The following is a 19,108-nucleotide window of genomic DNA, read 5'->3' as shown; positions in this document are numbered from 1 at the left end:
CTTGGTTAGAAACTCTTGTAGGAAATTCAATTCCTTACAACTTTGTCGAAGAGTGCAAGAAGATCTGTGTTGATCCTAATGAGTTGTTAGCAATGCTATTAAAAGAAATCGGCTTATATACTTGAAAGTATATCAGAGGTATACAAGACGTACATAAGAAACTACTTTTTGAAAAAAATCGACTAAGTTGTAGAAAATTGAATTTCCTACAAGAATCTCACACTTGAACAAAATTAAGCGAGACCTGCGCCACCTGGTGGAAAAATACTGAAAAAAACTGCTCAAAATACCGTTATTATGAAAAAAAAATATGCAATCCGAGATTTTGGGGTCTATAGATTCCTAACACAATGAGCACCTCTGTGCGAAAAAATAAAAACATTCGCTGATGTAGTTTTCGAGATACAGCCCTTTCAAGATGTTATATGCAACTTTTAATTAGAAAACCAAAACAATCTATACTTTTTTAGCATTTCAAAGAATATGCAATTCAAGATAAAGATGACTGTCAAGTATCTCTGGGCCAAGTTTCAGTAGGTTTGCTGATGTAGTTCTCGAGATAAGCCATTATAAAATGTTATTTCCGACTTTTTCAAAGAAAATCTATAAAATCAATACAATTGCAGCACTTTAAAGAATATGCATTTCGAGACAATGATGTTTTTTGCTTCATATGACTGTCAAGTATCTCTGGACCAAGTTTCAGAAAGTTTGCTGATGTTGTTCTCGAGATAAGCCATTTTAAAATGTTATATCCGACTTTTTAAAAGATAATCTATAAAATCAATACAATTACAGTACTTTAAAGAATACGCATTTCGATATAATGATGAATTTTGCTTCATATGACTGTCAAGCAGGGTTGTTAAAATATCAAAATATCAGCTCTCAGCAACTACAATTATCCCACCTGAATATTCATGCCTCAAATATAACTGCTCTTCTCTCTTCATTGAAACTCTCAGCGCCGAACATAGCCGAACACGTTTTCGTGTTTACCCACTCGCGATTGACATTTTCCTTTTCTCTCTCATTCCCGCTTCCACGTTCATCCTACCACAACAGCGTTTAACCACAAAAGCCGCCACAAAACCAATTTCGCAAACGCAGTTTAACGGGACGTCATGCGTGGTCGGCTCCTAATCGCCTTCTCGCGTTCTCTCATTGCAGTTTTCGGAGAGATTGAGAGACTATGCGGTGAGAGGGCATAGTCGAGGAAAAGGGAAAGAGTGATAGAGAGAGAATGACATCGCTGGGAATCACGAGGCATAAGAAGAGATCTCACAAGCTATAGTGACGGCCACTATACTCTCAGATATTTTTGGAGCAGAGATAATCTATTGATAGCTTTTTTATCACTCATTTGCAACACTGCTGTCAAGTATCTCTGGGTCAAGTTTCAGAAAGTTTGCTGATGTAGTTCTCAAGATACAGCCATTTTAAAATGCTATTTCCGAATTTTTCTATGAAAATCTATTAAATCGATACAATTTCAGCACTTTAAAGAATATGCAGTTCGAGATAATTATGCCATTTGTTTCTGATGACGGTTGAGTATATGCGGAACAGCCATTTTAAAATGTTATTTCCGACTGTAAACTATCCTATCGGCTCTGAACAAATAAACTTCTCATTGAATTCGATATATTGATTTTCTTCGAAAAATCTGGAAATAACACTATAAAATGGTTATATCTTGAGAACTTATCTTTGAAAAGTCGGAAATAACATTTTAAAATGGCTGTATCTCGGGAACATCAGCAAATTTCTGAATCTTGGCCCAGAGATACTTGACAGTCATATGAAGCAAAAAACATCATTATCTCGAATTGCATATTCTTTGAAATGCTAAAATTGTATAGATTATTTTGGTTTTCTTATTGAAAATCGGATGTAACATCTTAAAAGGGCTGTATTTCGAAAACAATATCAGCGAATGTTTTTATTTTTTTGCACAGTGGTGCCCTATGGTGTAAGGAATCGATAGACCCCAAAATCTGGGATTGCATATTTTTTCATAATAACAGTATTTTGAGCACCGTTATTATTCTAAATTTATTTCCCCATATATGTAAACTTCAACGATCAAAAGCGACCCCTGAATCTTAACCGATTTGGCTCAAAATTTGTACAGATACTTATTTTTGCCTAAGAAATCCAATCAGAGGGTACCTCTTATGTCTTTTTTTATTGTTATTGTTTTTATAGTTGAACAATCACTCTTAAAAATAAACTTTTTTAAATAGATTTTCTACAAAAAAAATTGCACAGAAAGATATTTTTTTAAAAATCTCATTTTTGGATATTTTAATATGGTCGACAAAAAGTGTTTTTGGATCGAGATTTTAAAATTTTGAAAATATATCTTTATTTGAATTGGAATGTTTCACAATCTCACCCCAAGACCCAATGTCACCCCTGATGACGGTATATTTCTTGTTTATCAGATTCTCCAACACTGACAAAAGAACTGAGGAAATGTCTTTACATAACATTTTTTTTTTTTATTTTTTATTAAATGATTAGCTTATGGACGATAGTTGGTCATATGTCTCTCTCGTTCGTTGGACGCTCCTCCAAGGGTGAGTTCCGGATTTTTGTACGCGATGTATGCCAGTATTGCCATTATTATGGATAGCAGTATCATCATGATGACAAAAATTATTAGCAGAAGTTTGGCAGTGTCCATTTGCATCTGAAGGAAAAAATAATAATTATTTTGACATTTCAATAGCGACAGTTGTTTGAAAATCTTACTCAACTTTGGGAAAAATCCTACAGTCAATTGGGTTGCTTTGATGTTTTTTCTGATTCAAGTTAAAATCAATTCAAAAAATCATCAGCTGGCATATGTTTCCAAGCATCATTGTTTACACTGCCACAAAGAATCCTACCAATTCGAGCAGCCTAATTACTTCCATGTGGAGCGCTTTGGAATCTGTTTGGCAACTCTTTTACACAATGTTGCCATCACTCTCCCGGGAGAAACAGAGAGAGAGAGTAAGGTTCAACGATTTTTCTTTCGCGCCCGAAAAATGACTCCCAAAGTATGTTTCTGTCCAAGTTTCTGTCTGTAGACAGTGGTAAAAAAAATGAAAAATAAGAAAAAAAAAAGTAATTTTAGAAGGAATTTTAACAAAAAGTAAACATTTTCAAAACATGATTTAGCATAAAATTTTCGAATTTTGTTTAAACATGCCATCGGTGACCCTTTTTTTCTGAGTCAGTTTCCGAACTCTTTGCCTTTGTTGGTGTCATTATTTCCCTCCCAGAAGTCTCAGCCGTCTGACACAGAATGAGTGCGGCGACGATACAAATAACGAATCGTCGTCGTCGTCATGTCATGATCTCACAGGTTGTTGATCTTGGCGGCTCCATCGACGTCTCGTGTGTTTTACCTCTGCTCCGACGACGACGACGACGACGACGACGATTGCAGCGCGGAATCGCTCGTTTGAGAGTGTGTGGAACAAAAGAGGTAATTATGGTTGGCAACAGTTGGATTATACATTTGAATACTTCTTGGCGCTTCTTTTTTACATTGGTTGCTGGCTGCTGTTGATCCCAAAGTTGCAATATCGCGAGGATTGATAGTTGATGGAGGGGGAGAAGGCAAGACTAAAAAAAAAACAAACGTTCTTGGAAACACTGTAATTCATTGCCGATTATGAACGGTGGCTAAGGGACCATCCATAAACCACGTGGACACTTTTTTTTGGAAATCTCAACCCTCCCCTTCCCCCTTCGTGGACAATTGTCCATACAAAAAAATCTTTTTTGTACGGAGCGTGGACAATCGCTTACCCCTCCAACCCCCCTAAAGTGTCCACGTGGTTTATGGATGGTCCCTAAGTTGAGGACTAAATAAAGCTGACAAAATTGTGAAAAATTCATGATATCATGATTGATTCGGTGTCTTTAGCAAAGTTTTCGGTTATGCTGAGGACAATTTCGAAAAATATTTTTACAGTCTTTACAACAGGGTTGCCCAACCTTTTGGCCCTGCGGGCCAGATCTGATTTTTCTGAAGCAGTGGCGGGCCGGAATTAATATTTGAAAAAAGTTGAAAAAAGTAAACACATTTTTTCAATTTTCTTTTGATTGGGTTCTTTTAAAGCAAATACATAAAAGAACTAGTGATGCAAATATGATTCACATACCTTGATTTTAAAAATGAAAAACAAAGATTACATTGAAAAATGTGTTTTTGCAATTCCGTCGTGAAACTACCTACTTTTCCTGTCATTCTTGAACGATGAAAAAGCCTACTTTTCTGTACCAAAAATAACAGAATCGAATAGTAACACTTTTCAAAATAAATGCTAAAAAGTTGTACTTTTCAGCACCGAAATGGATGCTGAAAAATTGAACTTTTCAGCACTTGTTTCGAAAAGTAATACTTTTCAATATTTTTTTTTTGTTTTAAACGGTTAATTGACAAAATACATGAGCATTTGACTTATAATTCCACTCAAAGGGTGTTTTTCGGAATTGCAAAAAATGTTGTATGGAACTCTCTGCAAAAATTGATTTTTTCAGCACGTGTCATATTTATCCAACTCGGTGAACCTCGTTGGATAAATGTATGACTCGTGCTGGAAAAATCTTTTTTTTTGCAACTTGTTGCATAAACTACTATTATTCAACTTATTTTTATTTTTGCTTGTTTAAAATTGTATAGATATTGTTTTTGACGGTTGCAATTAAATACCTTGATATATATATTTTTTTATGGAAAAAACATTCAAATTTCAATAAAAAATAAAATTTTTTTTTAAATAGCTTAAAAATCAAATTATTCATACTAGAAACAGATCGCTGGAAATATTTTCAGAATATTACATTTTTCAATATTTTAAAAATATTTCCAGCGATCTATTTTCACTAAAAAATTGTTCTGGAAAAATACATTAGTTTTGCTTACTTATTTATTAAAAAAAAGAAAATAGAAAAAATAACTTCAAATTCAAGTAAACACAGTCAAAACTGAAAGAAATAACAATAAGTCTCTTTTTGCAAATTTTAAGAAAACAATCCAAGTTTTTTCATAAATTTCACAATTTTACGAAATGGATAATTTTGTTTTCCTGCACAATTTTTTCAGTTAAAAAATATCAATATAAAAATTATAAGAATTTAATTCAAACATGAAAAATGTTCTTATAATATGTAAAGATTTGATATCAAGCTTGTTTTTTTTTTAATTCGGACAATAATTTTATTTATTTATTACTTCATGAACAGTCATAAGGGCCGGGCATAGAAATATTTTAAAAAGCCGTCGCGGGCCGGATGAAATGGCTCCACGGGCCGGATCCGGCCCTTGGGCCGGACGTTGGGCAGGCCTGCTTTACAACTCTTAAAATTTTCCCTTCATTTAGAGAAAGGTTTTTTTACAATATGAAAAATCTGCAAAAATCATATTTTTATTATTTTAATGTTATAATAAATAAATAAAAAAATATTTTAATGTTTCAGACGATAAAAAAACAACTTTTTCTGCACAACGACAATTTTATTCATATGACTATGAAATTTTGATTTTTGAATTGTTTTTTCAAAATTCATAATAAGATATTCTAAAAAATCCAAAATTCATTTAAAATATTTTTATTCGCAAAATAAGAAAATGGTTATCTAGTTTTTATTTTTAACGTTGATACTTAAGTAAAAATCGAAAGTAAACTTTTTTCAGCCCGAAACTAACTTTAAATTGAAAACGGCGTGTTTTATCGAAAATAGTGTAGAGTCAAAAAAAATCAGTTTGTTCGAAGATTTTTTTAAGTTTAAGGTACATTTTAAACATTTAATAAAAAACAAGACTTTTTATAGGATAATATCTTCGTGAATTTTATTTTGATTCTGATATTATTATTATTATTTTTTAAGAGTATCAATTTATATCCTGTGATTTTTTTGCCTTTTTGGTCCTCTAAAACACATTTGAAAAAGAAAATAAATAAGGAGTTAGGGGAGATTGACCATTTGTGATAAAAACAGTTAAGATGTCAAATTAGAAATTGTATTCGAACACAATGAAGAATCGGAAGCATTTTCAGCTAGTAATCGTCACTTAAAAATCAAGGCTATTTTGGTGATGAAAGAAAAAATTAATTTCCCTGTTTGCTTTTCTTTTAGAACTTTAAAAAATATGTTCAGAGGTCTTCAAGCTTGGTCATGACTTCAAAATTTATTTTGAAAGCGTCTATAACTTGAAAACGGTGATCGATATAAAATTTTATGTTAGTTACGTTTTGACTGCAAATTTAAGTTTATATCTAAAAATTAAATCTAAATAGATTTTCGCCTTTTTCAGTTTTTTTTTTTTTCGAAAAATTGGCAACACTATCAAATGAATGCCATACACGGCGTGATTTCTGGGCAACCTTAAGGAGAAAAAATAGTCATCGCTATTTTCAAATGTTTCTTATAGGAAATTTTCTCAGCTTTCCAATGCTTCTTAGAGCGAAATGTTTAATCAAGAAATTTCAGAGATATCTAATTTTTAACTTTTTTTGTTTTAAATTCCTTTATTATTTATAAGAAAAATTTAATAAAAGTTCAGAAAACTTGTCAAATGATGTGTTTTATGTTTCATTTACTCATCAAAATGTGCAAACTAAGAAAATAAACAGCTTTGTAGTATATTGCAAATCGCTACATAATTTAAAAATCAAGTTTCAATCGAGTTTTTGAATATGTAAGATTAATTCAGAAATTAAAAACATTTAACCGTATCAAAATCTACTTTTAAAAAGAATTCGTAGATCATTACATTATTTTTGTGCACAGAAATCAACCGTCTACTCAGAGTTAGCTTGGATTTGGCCGAAATAACCATTTTTTTGCAGATTTGAGATGGTCAACGGTATTACTAGATTTTTATGAATAAATATATTTCATATTTCTTTAACCAATCTTTAACAAGTTTGCCTGGATATCAAAACATGTTATATACTAGAAATTGAACTACAAATTACTGTGGATAGTTTCAGGAGAAATGCTATTCATGAGAATGAAATGTTTTTTTTGTAGTTTTTTTTTTGTATGAAGGAATCTGGAATATTGTAGAAGTCTTATAAATTTAATCTTTTTAAAAAACGTTTTACAAATACCTTGATTTTGTTAAAATAGTTCGGAATGGAAATAGTTGTTTATTTTTTTGTCAAAATAATATTTAATTTTTGTTCAAACCAAAAAAGTGTTTGTGAGGTTTTTTCAACATTATGAATTGAAACACAAGATTTTTTTGTTCCTTATAAATGCATTTTAAACAGTAAAACTCTTTATAAAATTTTATTTTTATTTTAAACTCTTAAAAATATGACTTTTGAAGCTTGCAACAGTAATTTATCGAAATTTATCAATTTTAAATCATGTTTTATATCCATGATTCCTGGTTCATGTTTGCATAAGAAAATATCATTATTCATAAAATTCTAATATTACCCTTCACAATCTCACACCTGCAAAACTTCGGTTGTAGCAGCTAAATCAGAGCAGACGGTTGATATTGGTACACAACAATTATGTAATGATGTATTCATTCCTGTAAAAAAAATATTTTAATGTGGTTTAATGATTCTAATATCTGAATAAATCCCTAATATTCAAAACTCAGTTAAAACTGAATTTTCAAAGTGTTTAGCAATTTGCAATCTTGCACAAAGTTGATTAATGTCTTATTTTGACAAGTTTCCTTGACTTTTTTTGTTATGTTTCCAATAATGATGAAGGATTTTAAAACGAAAAACTTAAAATACAGATATCTTAGAAATTTCTCGATGAAATATTTCGCTCTAAGAAGCATCGGAAAGCTGAGAAAATTTTCTATAAGACACATTTGAAAGTAGCGATGACTGTTTTTTCCTGAATAGTTTGTTCTAGAAAACACGCCGTGCATAGCTCCAAAGGTGGCATTTTTGCCATCAAAAATATATCCATCATCTAAAAATAAAATCAAAAAAGTTTTTTTTTCGAAAAATTGGTTACACTGTCAAAAAGGATTTTTTTTGCTTTCTAACTTTTACGTAAAAATTAGATTTTTCAAAAATGGTTATTTTTTGCAATTAAAAATATTGATTAAGTGTAACTATTTTCTTCTGAAAAAATTCTGAGCAATATCTACAACTTTGCCGAAGTTAGTGTCTTCGGCAAAGTTGTAGATATTGCTCAGAATTTTTTCAGAAGAAAATAGTTACACTTAATCAATATTTTTAATTGCAAAAATAACCATTTTTGAAAAATCTAACTATTGCATATAAGTTACAAAGCAATCTTTTCAAGATAAAGATTTTCATCAAAATCATGAGCAAGATACACAGTTTGTTAACAAACTCACTTTGGTCTATTCATTGCTTTGCTAGAAACAATATTAATAAAAGTTAAAAAAAATCCAAATTTTATCTAGATCGTTTGAATTTCTATTAAAAATAAACTTTACGTAAACTCAAACCTTTCCACATTTAAAATTATGCATATTCCCATCAATCCGGTGACCCGTAATAAATTCCTCCGCAAATCCCCGACAATCCCCCTCTGCAAACGCCAGCGGTCACTCGAAACGCCATCCGGTTTCGCCAGTGACAATGAGTTTGACACTGGATTTAGTCTACAATTCTCACCCTGGCATGGTATGGCATCGCTTCCTCAGGGAATGTTCCCACCTCGCACACACACACACACACACATGGCCAGGCCACGAGGAATCGATTCTGCGCTCTCCGGTCGGTCAGTTTTTCGGTTCCCCATATTGATCCCACATTTGCCTCTCTCTCTGTCAGTTTTCTCTCTCTGTCTCACTCGCACCACTCTACAAGTCCGAAGTCTTTTTTGCCTTAAAAGTGAGTGACCAAAACCGGATAATGACTTTGTCCAGATGCTTCTTGGCCGCTTAACGGCTACCTTAAGTGGGGGTGGATTGGTGAGGGGGAGAGGAATACGAGGGAGAGAGGGAGTGGCAAGAAGGGAAGGAATGGTAATTTTGGACGTGTGTGTGCCTTAATAAATGTGCGGTCAGGGCAGCGAACAAGGCAGTGACATTTGCTGGTGGGAAATTGGCTCTGAAGAAGTTACTTTTCGGTAGGGATATAGGTAGTCTTACTTTTATTATACCATACTAGTGCTGAAAAGTTCATATTTTCAGCACTTGTATCAAAATTGTATACTTTTCGTTACTGTTTTGGAGAAGCATTGAATCAGAAAACAATGATTTCACTGATAAAACCAATACAGTTTGAAATTAAAAGGTCGAAGGTTGTATTAAACACTATTTTCGATCAGAGTAATACAGAGAATTGCCAAAGTTTAACAAACCTCGAAATGAGTATTTTTTATCTTCACATCGTTGTACGTAATTAGTGTGAAATCAAATTCGTCACACATTTACTAAACAAGTTGTTTTATTAAAAGCTCCAACTTGCTCACACAAATCCCACCAAACTGCCCTTAGCCATGGCCAAGCCAACTCTCCTAGCGCTGGTCACCATCACCACGATAGCCCTCCTAGCGGACCAAGTGACGGCCCAGAAGAACCGGATGTGTCCCCTGTGCTCGAACTACGTGCTGCCAACGTGCGGCACCGACGGCGTTACGTACGCCAACCCGTGCATGGTGGACTGCAAGGCCGGCCGGATGGGCGTCAAGAAGAAGCACCTGGGACCGTGCGGTTGCTCGCTCGAGGACCAGCTGAACGACAAAAACTGCATCCAAACGGTTACTTGAGTGAATAAAAAAAGGGTTTTTGCTGATGGGAACACTGTTTGTTTTTTTCCTAGTTATTTTTAAGTATTTAAATTAACATACTTTAAAATTGAACTAAATATCTAATAAATTTCATTTTCTCTTATCTTTTCAGGTAAATATTTGTTCCTTTCCAAAATGTCTTCTAGACGGTATGAATTCAGGTTTGACTTCAACACAAATTTTCAAGGATTTCATGAAAAAAAAACAAACTAAAATCTTTTGACTATTTGAACATTTTCAAATGTTACTCGAGATTTTCATTTCCTAAGCATTACTGTTGTTACTGGTGTAGCCTGTTAGTTGGTGAATGGCTTTAATGCATATGTGCTGTACCTTTTTTCTTTGCGCTGATTCTTTCTCTCTTTCTGAGACTGTCAGTCGGTGCTGGGTGATGATCAGCACTTGTTTCCATGCCATCCAACCACCAGCAGCATCATCGGGTGTAGCAACTAAAGACAAGCGACCAAGCACCATATCGGCAATTGATGGAACAAAACGAGGGGTGCGTCGATTAAGTTGAATCATTCAGTATTTTTTTATCTTTTGCTTTGCGAAAAACTTAACTTTTTTGTTAATTATTTTTTTATTTATTTTTAAGTTTGTTTTTATTTTCATTTGCATAATACATTTTTTATAATTCATACTTTACAACCCCCAATCATTATTTTTTGTCTATTGACTAGTTTCAGCATTTCCTAGTCACTTCGATTTTTGGATTGTTTTTCTTATTTTTTAAATAAACTTTACTGCATAGTAGGCAATTTTGAAGACAAAAGACCGATACAAATATTTTTAAAATGTCCCTTGACCTCTGGTCGGGGTCGAAGGGAAGGGGAGGGGGAAAGGGGGATCAAATAATACAATATAAAAATTGGAATAGCAAGTCAGAATTCGAAAAAATGCATTATATACTAGTTCAGTTATTCAGCAATCATTAATTTCAAAATGTGGAAGATTTGACAAAAATGAAAATTTCAGCAAAAAAAAAGTCTTTGCGGTACTATACATCCAAAATTCACAAAAAATCAAAAGATTGTTTAACTAACCCAAATATGCTAAAAAGTATTCTAAACTCAGGAGAAAGCATTTTAAATTAATTCCAGCTGATTGCACTTAAATTTCCATTGAAAAATTTAAAAAAAAATATGATAATTTTCAAGATTCATGTTTGTTGCTAAACTATAGGTAACAACTAAAGTTATTCTTTTCAAAAATTGCATAACGATTCAAAATTTATGAAATTAAATTTAATCAATAGTGGAACTTTACTGTTTACTCAATAGTTGACTTAACTGTCAGTAAGAAAAAACTAATATTGATAAAACTCTTTTCGTCTGTTTTGTCGCAAAACATTTAAAAGACTGTACATGAATTCATGAAGTTTGTTTTAAATTGACAATTTATTAATCTTATAACCAATTCTCAACGAAATCGATCGATTTCATGCATTTTTCTAATATTTTTTTTATTTGCTTAAACCATGTAGGGTTATTTTGGAAATTTTAAATTTTTTTTATGGTACAAAAATTCACAACTTTTGAGCCACGTTTTTTTATAAAACAAAATGTGAAAAAAATATACCCAATCATTTGTTTGACCTCAGTTATCAATATAAATTTGCAATACAATCTTACTTTGAATTTTTTAAATAACAAAATCATTTATTCGATTTTCAAATTTAGTGTCCTATTCTTGAAACAAGTTTTTTTCAAAGAGTTCGGAAAATTTCCCATAAAATAGTTGAAGAAACATTGAAGACTGATCCAGAGTTGCCGAGATACAGCATTAAAGAAAAAGAAATAAAACAGTTTTTTTTAAATGAAGTTTTTAAGTCTTACTTAAACAGCCAAACATCTAAAATTTAAAAAAAATCCGAATATCAAAAAAACATTAAATGTTTCATTTTTAACATTGAAATTTAAACCATTAGTGGTTTACATTTTGGCAGTAGAAAATGAGGGGCTGTTTGAATGAGGCATAGGAAACTTCAAATTGAAAAAAAATGTTTCCTTTTGTTTTAAACGCTGTATCTCACCAAAAAAACTATTTTTTTCTATGTAATGCTGTTGATTATGATGCCTTCAATATTGCATTTCGAAATTAATTCGTTTTTAAAAAGTTTTTTGTGTGTGGAAAATATTATTTTTATAATATCTCAACGGTCAAAACATACTGAAATATCAAAGTTTTCAATAATAGTGACTTGTTGTTCATGGTTATTTACAACGTTGAGGTTTTTTTTAAAGAAACACCTACATTTAAATAAATATTTTGCATTGATTTTTACATACAGTCGACACTCGATCATCCAAAGATGTAGGGCTAAAATAGGACTCCCAAAATACTCTAAAGAGTTCTGGGAAAAAGTCATTCAAAAAATAAATATTGACCAATATCGTTGTTCAGCCAGAGGCTGACTTCGAATTCCCTACGTTGTGTTGTTGTTGTTGTAGTCCAGGCGCGTAGAATTTCTTAATTGAATAAAACAATTCTTTGAGATGACTGCTGAGCCAACCGTCTCGGACGGTTGTCAGCGCGCGAAGAGGCAAAAGCTTTATTGTTCTGTTCTGGTCAGTACAATAGTGGTAAGGAAGTAAACATACAGGGGATGGACACAAATACCGTCTTGCACAAACAATGGTAATGGCAAAATTTTGATTGCCTTGAGTTTGATGAAATCGATTCTAAACTGCCATATTTTTTTTATTTAGTGGTAAGCATAAATTCAAAAAAATCTAAAAATTACTTCATCTTTAAAAAATCTCATGAATATTGTGATTAGTTATTATTTTATTTAATATTTTGTGAAAACTTTGATATTGATGATATTTTGTGAAAACTTAGCTATTTTGTACAAAGTTCTCATTGCTATAAAAGTTTATGTTTTTTTTAAACATATTTTTGTTTAAAAAAACTAGGTTTGTAAACAAAAATTCAAATTTTGTGGAAATACATAGAGAATTTTATTTTGCTGCTTGTGAAGTCAACTGTTCGTTTGAAAATTTAGTAAATTTATAAACATTAAAAATTTCAAATGAAATTAAAGATTGTTTTTTTTAATCTGGTGTTTTTTTGTGAACTTCTCCATACTAATAAATGTTCAAATCAGTTTCAAATCACCCGACCTATTGATTGCAAACAAATCCGTTGAGTAAACAACAGTACACCCCTAATTTTCCACCTCGTCCCCAAAAAAGTCCACCCATCGAGTGACCCCCCACCGTGGCTCGCGCCACGGTCGGCCTGTGCAAATCACCGAACCAGGAACCTACGGAATGGACTGCCTTCGTATTGAGTGAGAGCGAGAGATAACCGGACAACGAGAGATAGAGAGAGAGAGAGCGAGCGAGCGAGCGTAAACCGAAACAATATAGTCTAATAGCGGTTTCATAGTCATATTGCATGCCTTAGTGTCGTTGTTGATGTTGCTTCTTTTCCTTCTACTCGCACTCCCCCCGTCATCATCCCACCAAATCCCTTCAATTTGTACGGAGTTTCTCATTCACTCACCTCTCCCACCCATCCACCCACATTCATTCAGTGTGGCTCATCACTTGACATCGAATTATCACTCAACGAGTGCTGTGATCACGCTAAGAATATTAACAATGAGCACTCTTCGTCTTGTCTCACTCATTCACTTGCCTTCTCTCAAACGTAACCGGCGCAAGATTCGTGCTCTCTCACCAAGATGATCGATTATGTGTTGCTTCTCACTCGGCCTCACACTCATAGAGTTGCTCTACATATTTGCAAGCAGCATATGTGGTGAGAACACCCCCCCTGGGAGTGAGAAATCTCTCACCTCGTGTAGGATCTCACGCGGTTGCTGTGCGCCGACCGTGAAGGCGACTGGCACTCACTTCGACTCGCATTGGGGGGACCGCACTCACTCAGCAGGCTTGCTGTGATTAATGATTTCCCATATGAAAGAGGTTTTTTTTCTCTCTCTTGGTGTTTTGCTTCGTTCCGTTTTCTTCTGTTTGATTATGTTGCTGGGCTGCTGCTGCTGTTGCATGTTTAAGGAAGGAATCTGTTGCGAAAGGGTGATGTTGAGTGAGGAAGTTTTAAAGTGTGGTTATTTTTTTAAATCGATTTTTTCATAATTTTAGGTAACATTCAAACAACCTTTTATCAAGAAATTCAAGAATTTAACTCTTAAGTTAAAATTCGGTCAGTTGAGAGTTCAAACCTTTCGATGCTGCAAAAAAATGTAAATATTTATAATCACCACTCAGTTCTCCGTCAGTTTTTGAAGTACTGCTACAATGAGAAAGCATTTTTAACGCCTGCTAATACGTTTTGAAATATTAGAGCACTTAAATTATGTTTGATTATTAAAATTTGATTAAGTCAAAAATGTTGGTTTACTTGCTGTAGTCGCTGTAGTAGCTTTTCGAAATGATTTTTTTTTTCAGAATATATATTTTATTGAAATATAAACCTAATAAACGTTTTGTAACGAATTCTGAATAATTTTCAATCAATTTTACAATTTGATAATGAAAATTTTAATTTCTGTTGATTTATTTTGCATAAAACTTAAAAACTTAAAAATAATAGGCTCTGTAATTTTTTACGTTGAACCTTAAAATTAAAAACAAGAATAAAAAGCTTCTTTTCATTATGCCAAAGCACTGAATTTACCGGGACTCAGAAAATTTCCATAATTTACAGAAAATAACAAGAAGTAAAGAAAAGGATGTTATTTTTTATGTTTAATTAACTCTTATCTTTCACAATTGTGTACAATTTGACTATCCATTGGAAATGCATTAGCTATTAAAATCTTTAAAAATCTGTTGTAAAAATCTTATCTGATTAACATCATCCGAAGTTCAAAATATTGTCGGTATTCAAAATTACATAACAATTTTGTTCAATTCATTAAGAATTGATTTTTAATTTGAATAAATTCTTTTGGATAACTCTAGCAAAACATTGTAATAGGGCCGAAGCCGAAATGTAAACAAAGAGTCTATTCTGCTTGTTCCAATCGTAAAAATCAACTGACGTGAGCAGGAAAGACTCTTTGTTTACACTTCGGCTTAGGTCCTATTCCAATGTTTTGTTTTGTATCTGTATAAAGAATAATGTTTTTTTTTCGTTTTTAATATCATGTGCCATATGTTTTGTTGCAAACACAAACTGGTTAGAAAAGAATTAGAAAATTTATGAAATTATTTTAAATTTGAAAAAAATGGGTCGTTCAATTTTACCTTACATGAAGTTACAAAAATTAACAACAGTTAGAAAATATTTCTGCCAAATTTCAATTTAAATTTAATTTCAAAAAATATGTATGCTAAATTTTTGAAAATTCATAAAATTTCATAAAAATCATTTAATTTTATAAACTTTATCAAACTAAATGAAAATTTCAATCAAAAATAAAAAAAATAATGAAGTTTCTTGAAATTCTAATGCAATTTTATACAATTTCATAAAATTTTATAAAATTTTATAAAATTTATAAAATTTATAAAATTTATAAAATTTATAAAATTTATAAAATTTCATAAAATTTATAAAATTTCATAAAATTTCATAAAATTTCATAAAATTTCATAAAATTTCATAAAATTTCATAAAATTTCATAAAATTTCATAAAATTTCATAAAATTTCATAAAATTTCATAAAATTTATAAAATTTATAATTTATTATAAAATTTTATAAATTTTATAAATTTTATAAATTTTATAAATTTTATAAATTTTATAAATTTTATAAATTTTATAAATTTTATAAATTTTATAAATTTTATAAATTTTATAAATTTTATAAATTTTATAAATTTTATAAATTTTATAAATTTTATAAATTTTATAAATTTTATAAATTTTATAAATTTTATAAATTTTATAAATTTTATAAATTTTATAAATTTTATAAATTTTATAAATTTTATAAATTTTATAAATTTTATAAATTTTATAAATTTTATAAATTTTATAAATTTTATAAATTTTATAAATTTTATAAATTTTATAAATTTCATAAATTTTATAAATTTTATAAATTTTATAAATTTTATAAATATCATAAATTTTATAAATTTTATAAATTTTATAAATTTTATAAATTTTATAAATTTTATAAATTTTATAAATTTTATAAATTTTATAAATTTTTTAAATTTAAATTTTATAAATTAATTATTTAAATTTTATAAATTTTATAAATTTTATAAATTTTATTAATTTTATAAATTTTTAAAATTTTTGAAATTTTTAAAATTTTTAAAATTTATAAAGTTTATAAAATTTATAAAATTTAAATAATTAATTTATAAAATTTAAATTTAAAAAATTTATTAAATTTTTAAAATTTATAAAATTTGTAAAATTTATAAAATTTATAAAATTTATAAAATTTATAAAATTAATAAAATTTTTAAAATTTATAAAATTTATAAAATTTATAAAATTTATAAAATTTATAAAATTTATAAAATTTATAAAATTTATAAAATTTATAAAATTTATAAAATTTATAAAATTTATAAAATTTATAAAATTAATTTCATTGAATTCTGATAAATTAAAAAGATTATCAAAATTTTGAATGCTCCCATTACTCTCTAACCTGTTGTCAAACCCGTCGTCGACGTCGTTCGTCACTCATCGGCCGAAATTCCTCCTCACGAAATGATCCGTGAAAATTGCGAAAAGCATCACTTACCATTAAATTTGCACCATCCAATTTGCCAAGAACGTTTGCGCCGCGCACGACGAAACCCTCTCCTTCTCGTTGAACACTGAATTTGTCGTCTTCCGTCGTCGTCCCCCTTCGAGTAATTCTTTACCATTTCCCTTCCTTCAGTGGTTGTACTCACTCGTGAGCGCTTCCTTCAAACGCTTACTCGCGAGTGACGCTCCCCTCCTTCATTCTCTGTGTTATTTTTTATTTCCTTTTTCAAACACAAAATTCCAATCGCAGCCGGCGACGACGCCGCGCCACTTTGTACGTGATTATCATTCTGATCAGATTTCGTGTGGCCTACTCCGTTTCGAGAGAGTGAGTTACGAATCGCTCGCGCGAACCACTCGCGATGCTTCCAGTGAGGAAGTGCCATCAATTTGAATTGTTATTGCTTGCACGTTCTCGAAACGCAAACAAACGAGCGCTCACTCTCTCTCTCTCTCGTTCTCGCCACATAGCGGTGGAAAACCTTCGCTCGTGAGTGAGTGAAAATTTCGTTTCGGGGTGAACGAAGGGAAGGGAAAATCATCACTTGCTGCAGAGTGCAGTGAACGTGAAATTTTGCAATCAGTTCGATTTCGACAAGTACGCGTGTCGGTTCGGTTTTTCGAGGGGTGTCGCGGTGCCCGTTTTCGGGGGTTTTTCTGTGAGATTTTTCCTGTGAATTTGTGTGGAGACGGCTTCCGAGTAAAGGTGGGAAGCATTCTCGGAATGCATCTTGTCGTGAGTCAAGTGAGTGAGAGCGACAAAGGGGGGCTCTAAGTCACTTGCAGGTTCAAGTGCTGGATCAGAGATGGCGCCACCACCGGTTGACGGATTACTCCGCTCTAAACGATTCAGGATTGCTCAAATTGAGTGTGATTTGAGCAGTGATTGATGCTCGATTAGTGGGGGACAAAATAAGTGAAATTCGATTTTGCTCATCGTTTAAAACTGACTTCTCTTGAAGTTTGCCTACCTTTAGGCGTAATATTTGAAGATAATCATTTTCTCGTGTAATTTGTTCGTTCTCGCATGACTAAATTTGGAAGTTGCAGCACAAAAAAAAACATACTCTCTTCCTAGTGAGAAAATCTTAATCGAGCGCCATCAATCATGTGCCGCCAGTAAACAAATCTCCAAACTGACCCACATTATGGGGGGCCAACAACGAATCATCATCTTTCGACGTGCAAACACACACAGTTCTAAACAGTGATTCTGGAGAAACACTACTCGAATGCATCGCTACTAGTCTCTAGTCTGTTGATTAATTAGCGACTACCGGTTGGTGGCTGGCTTTGCTTCGCCTGGAATTAGTTTACTAAATTGAGACAAAACGGCGAGCGCGCTTTTAGTGCGGTTGGATTGAGTGAATGTGTGTGTTTTGATGATGTACTCTCGAGTTTAGTAGTTTAGAACATGTAACCGGGAACTGTTCTGTTTTTGTTTTTGTCCCTGATTGGAGATTGTGAACGGAAATGCCCAACCGATTGAATGAGAGTGAACTGTAAACAGTGATTTATTTGGAGCATTTTATAGCAGTTTGATTGCTCTAATTATGGAAATAATAACTATTCTGGAAATAAATTATTCGTTGTTTTTTTTTTCTTCAAATGTGCTTATTAGTAAAAAGATTTTTAATAAGTACGCTAACAAACATCGTGCTGACTTTTTTTTCCTTACGATCATATAAAATTTCAACTAATGATACATTTTGTTTTTATAAGTCCAAATTATTGACAAATATTTTTCTACATTACTTTCTAATAACATGAAACGGAAATAAAAATAGAAACCAAACAACTTAGCAATTCTCTAAGACTTCGGAAAAGATTATATTTTACATTTTTTTTTAAATTTTGATGAAACTTTGTGTGTGTACTTTTTCATTGATCAAAAAATCAGGTTAGTGTTGCCAATTCTAGAAAAAAAAAATATTTTTTTCTAAAACTCTCTACATAAGAGATCGTGCATCAACCAAGTGGCCTTAAAATTTGAATTTTTCAAACCACTGCCCACCGTAAAATTTTCCGAACCATTCAACAAAAATATGTTCAACGTTTTCAAATCAATCATTACGTTTGAAAAGGCCCACTACATTTATTTTCGACCATATCACGTTTTCCAAAACTCACGACTTTTCTTTAAATTGGCAACACTGCCAAATAAGTTTTGACTAATTTGTGCTAAAAATAAGATAATTTAAAAATGATTATTTTGAGCAATCCCGAGCAGACGGAAATAACTTTGGAATGACATTTTTTGATATTTGAAAATACTAGGCCAATAACAATTTATGTTATTTATAACAAATTTGGTTATTTTCCGTTATGATTTTTTTGTTATTGGATTGTTATTAAAATAACAGACCAATAACATTTTTAGTTATTCTTCGAACAAATCTTTGTTATTATTTTTTGTTATTTTAAGAACTAATCCGATCATCCCAATAACATTTTGATTTTTCAAGAAGAATCCATAACACTTTTTGTTATTTTAACAGTATTTGTTATTAAAAAGGCATGAATTTAGTAATTACCGTCTGTTTGGGATCCTTTTTTTTGTGTGAAAAAAAAAATATAAAGAAATGCAGCCTTGGTTCATAGAAATAGTACAAACAAAGCTTAAAAAAAGCTTCATGCAAATCAAAAATACAAAAAATAATATTTGTGAAAGA

The 19,108-nt window shown here is 31.3% G+C and overlaps 1 protein-coding gene across 8 annotated transcripts in view; it reads left to right on the top strand.

Annotated features, from left to right (window-relative positions):
* LOC6043836 (neurogenic protein mastermind) overlaps positions 1-19,108 on the top strand; it is a 253,670-nt gene that overhangs the window by 122,337 nt on the left and 112,225 nt on the right. For 3 of the 8 annotated variants that reach the window (XM_038253538.1, XM_038253536.1, XM_038253537.1), the window contains exon 1: positions 17,013-17,181. The exons of 3 other annotated variants lie outside the window; for them this stretch is intronic. The gene's annotated coding sequence lies outside the window, so the exon portion shown is untranslated. Of the gene's footprint in view, positions 1-16,992; positions 17,182-19,108 lie in introns of those variants that run through there. 2 more of the 8 variants (XM_038253539.1, XM_038253540.1) reach the window with 2 other exon arrangements.

The sequence above is a fragment of the Culex quinquefasciatus genome, chromosome 2 (genome assembly GCF_015732765.1).
Source record: "Culex quinquefasciatus strain JHB chromosome 2, VPISU_Cqui_1.0_pri_paternal, whole genome shotgun sequence".
NCBI classification, from domain to species: domain Eukaryota; kingdom Metazoa; phylum Arthropoda; class Insecta; order Diptera; family Culicidae; genus Culex; species Culex quinquefasciatus.
The sequence above is the reverse complement of the archived record's forward strand: the minus strand, read 5'-3'. Positions and strand labels throughout refer to the sequence as shown.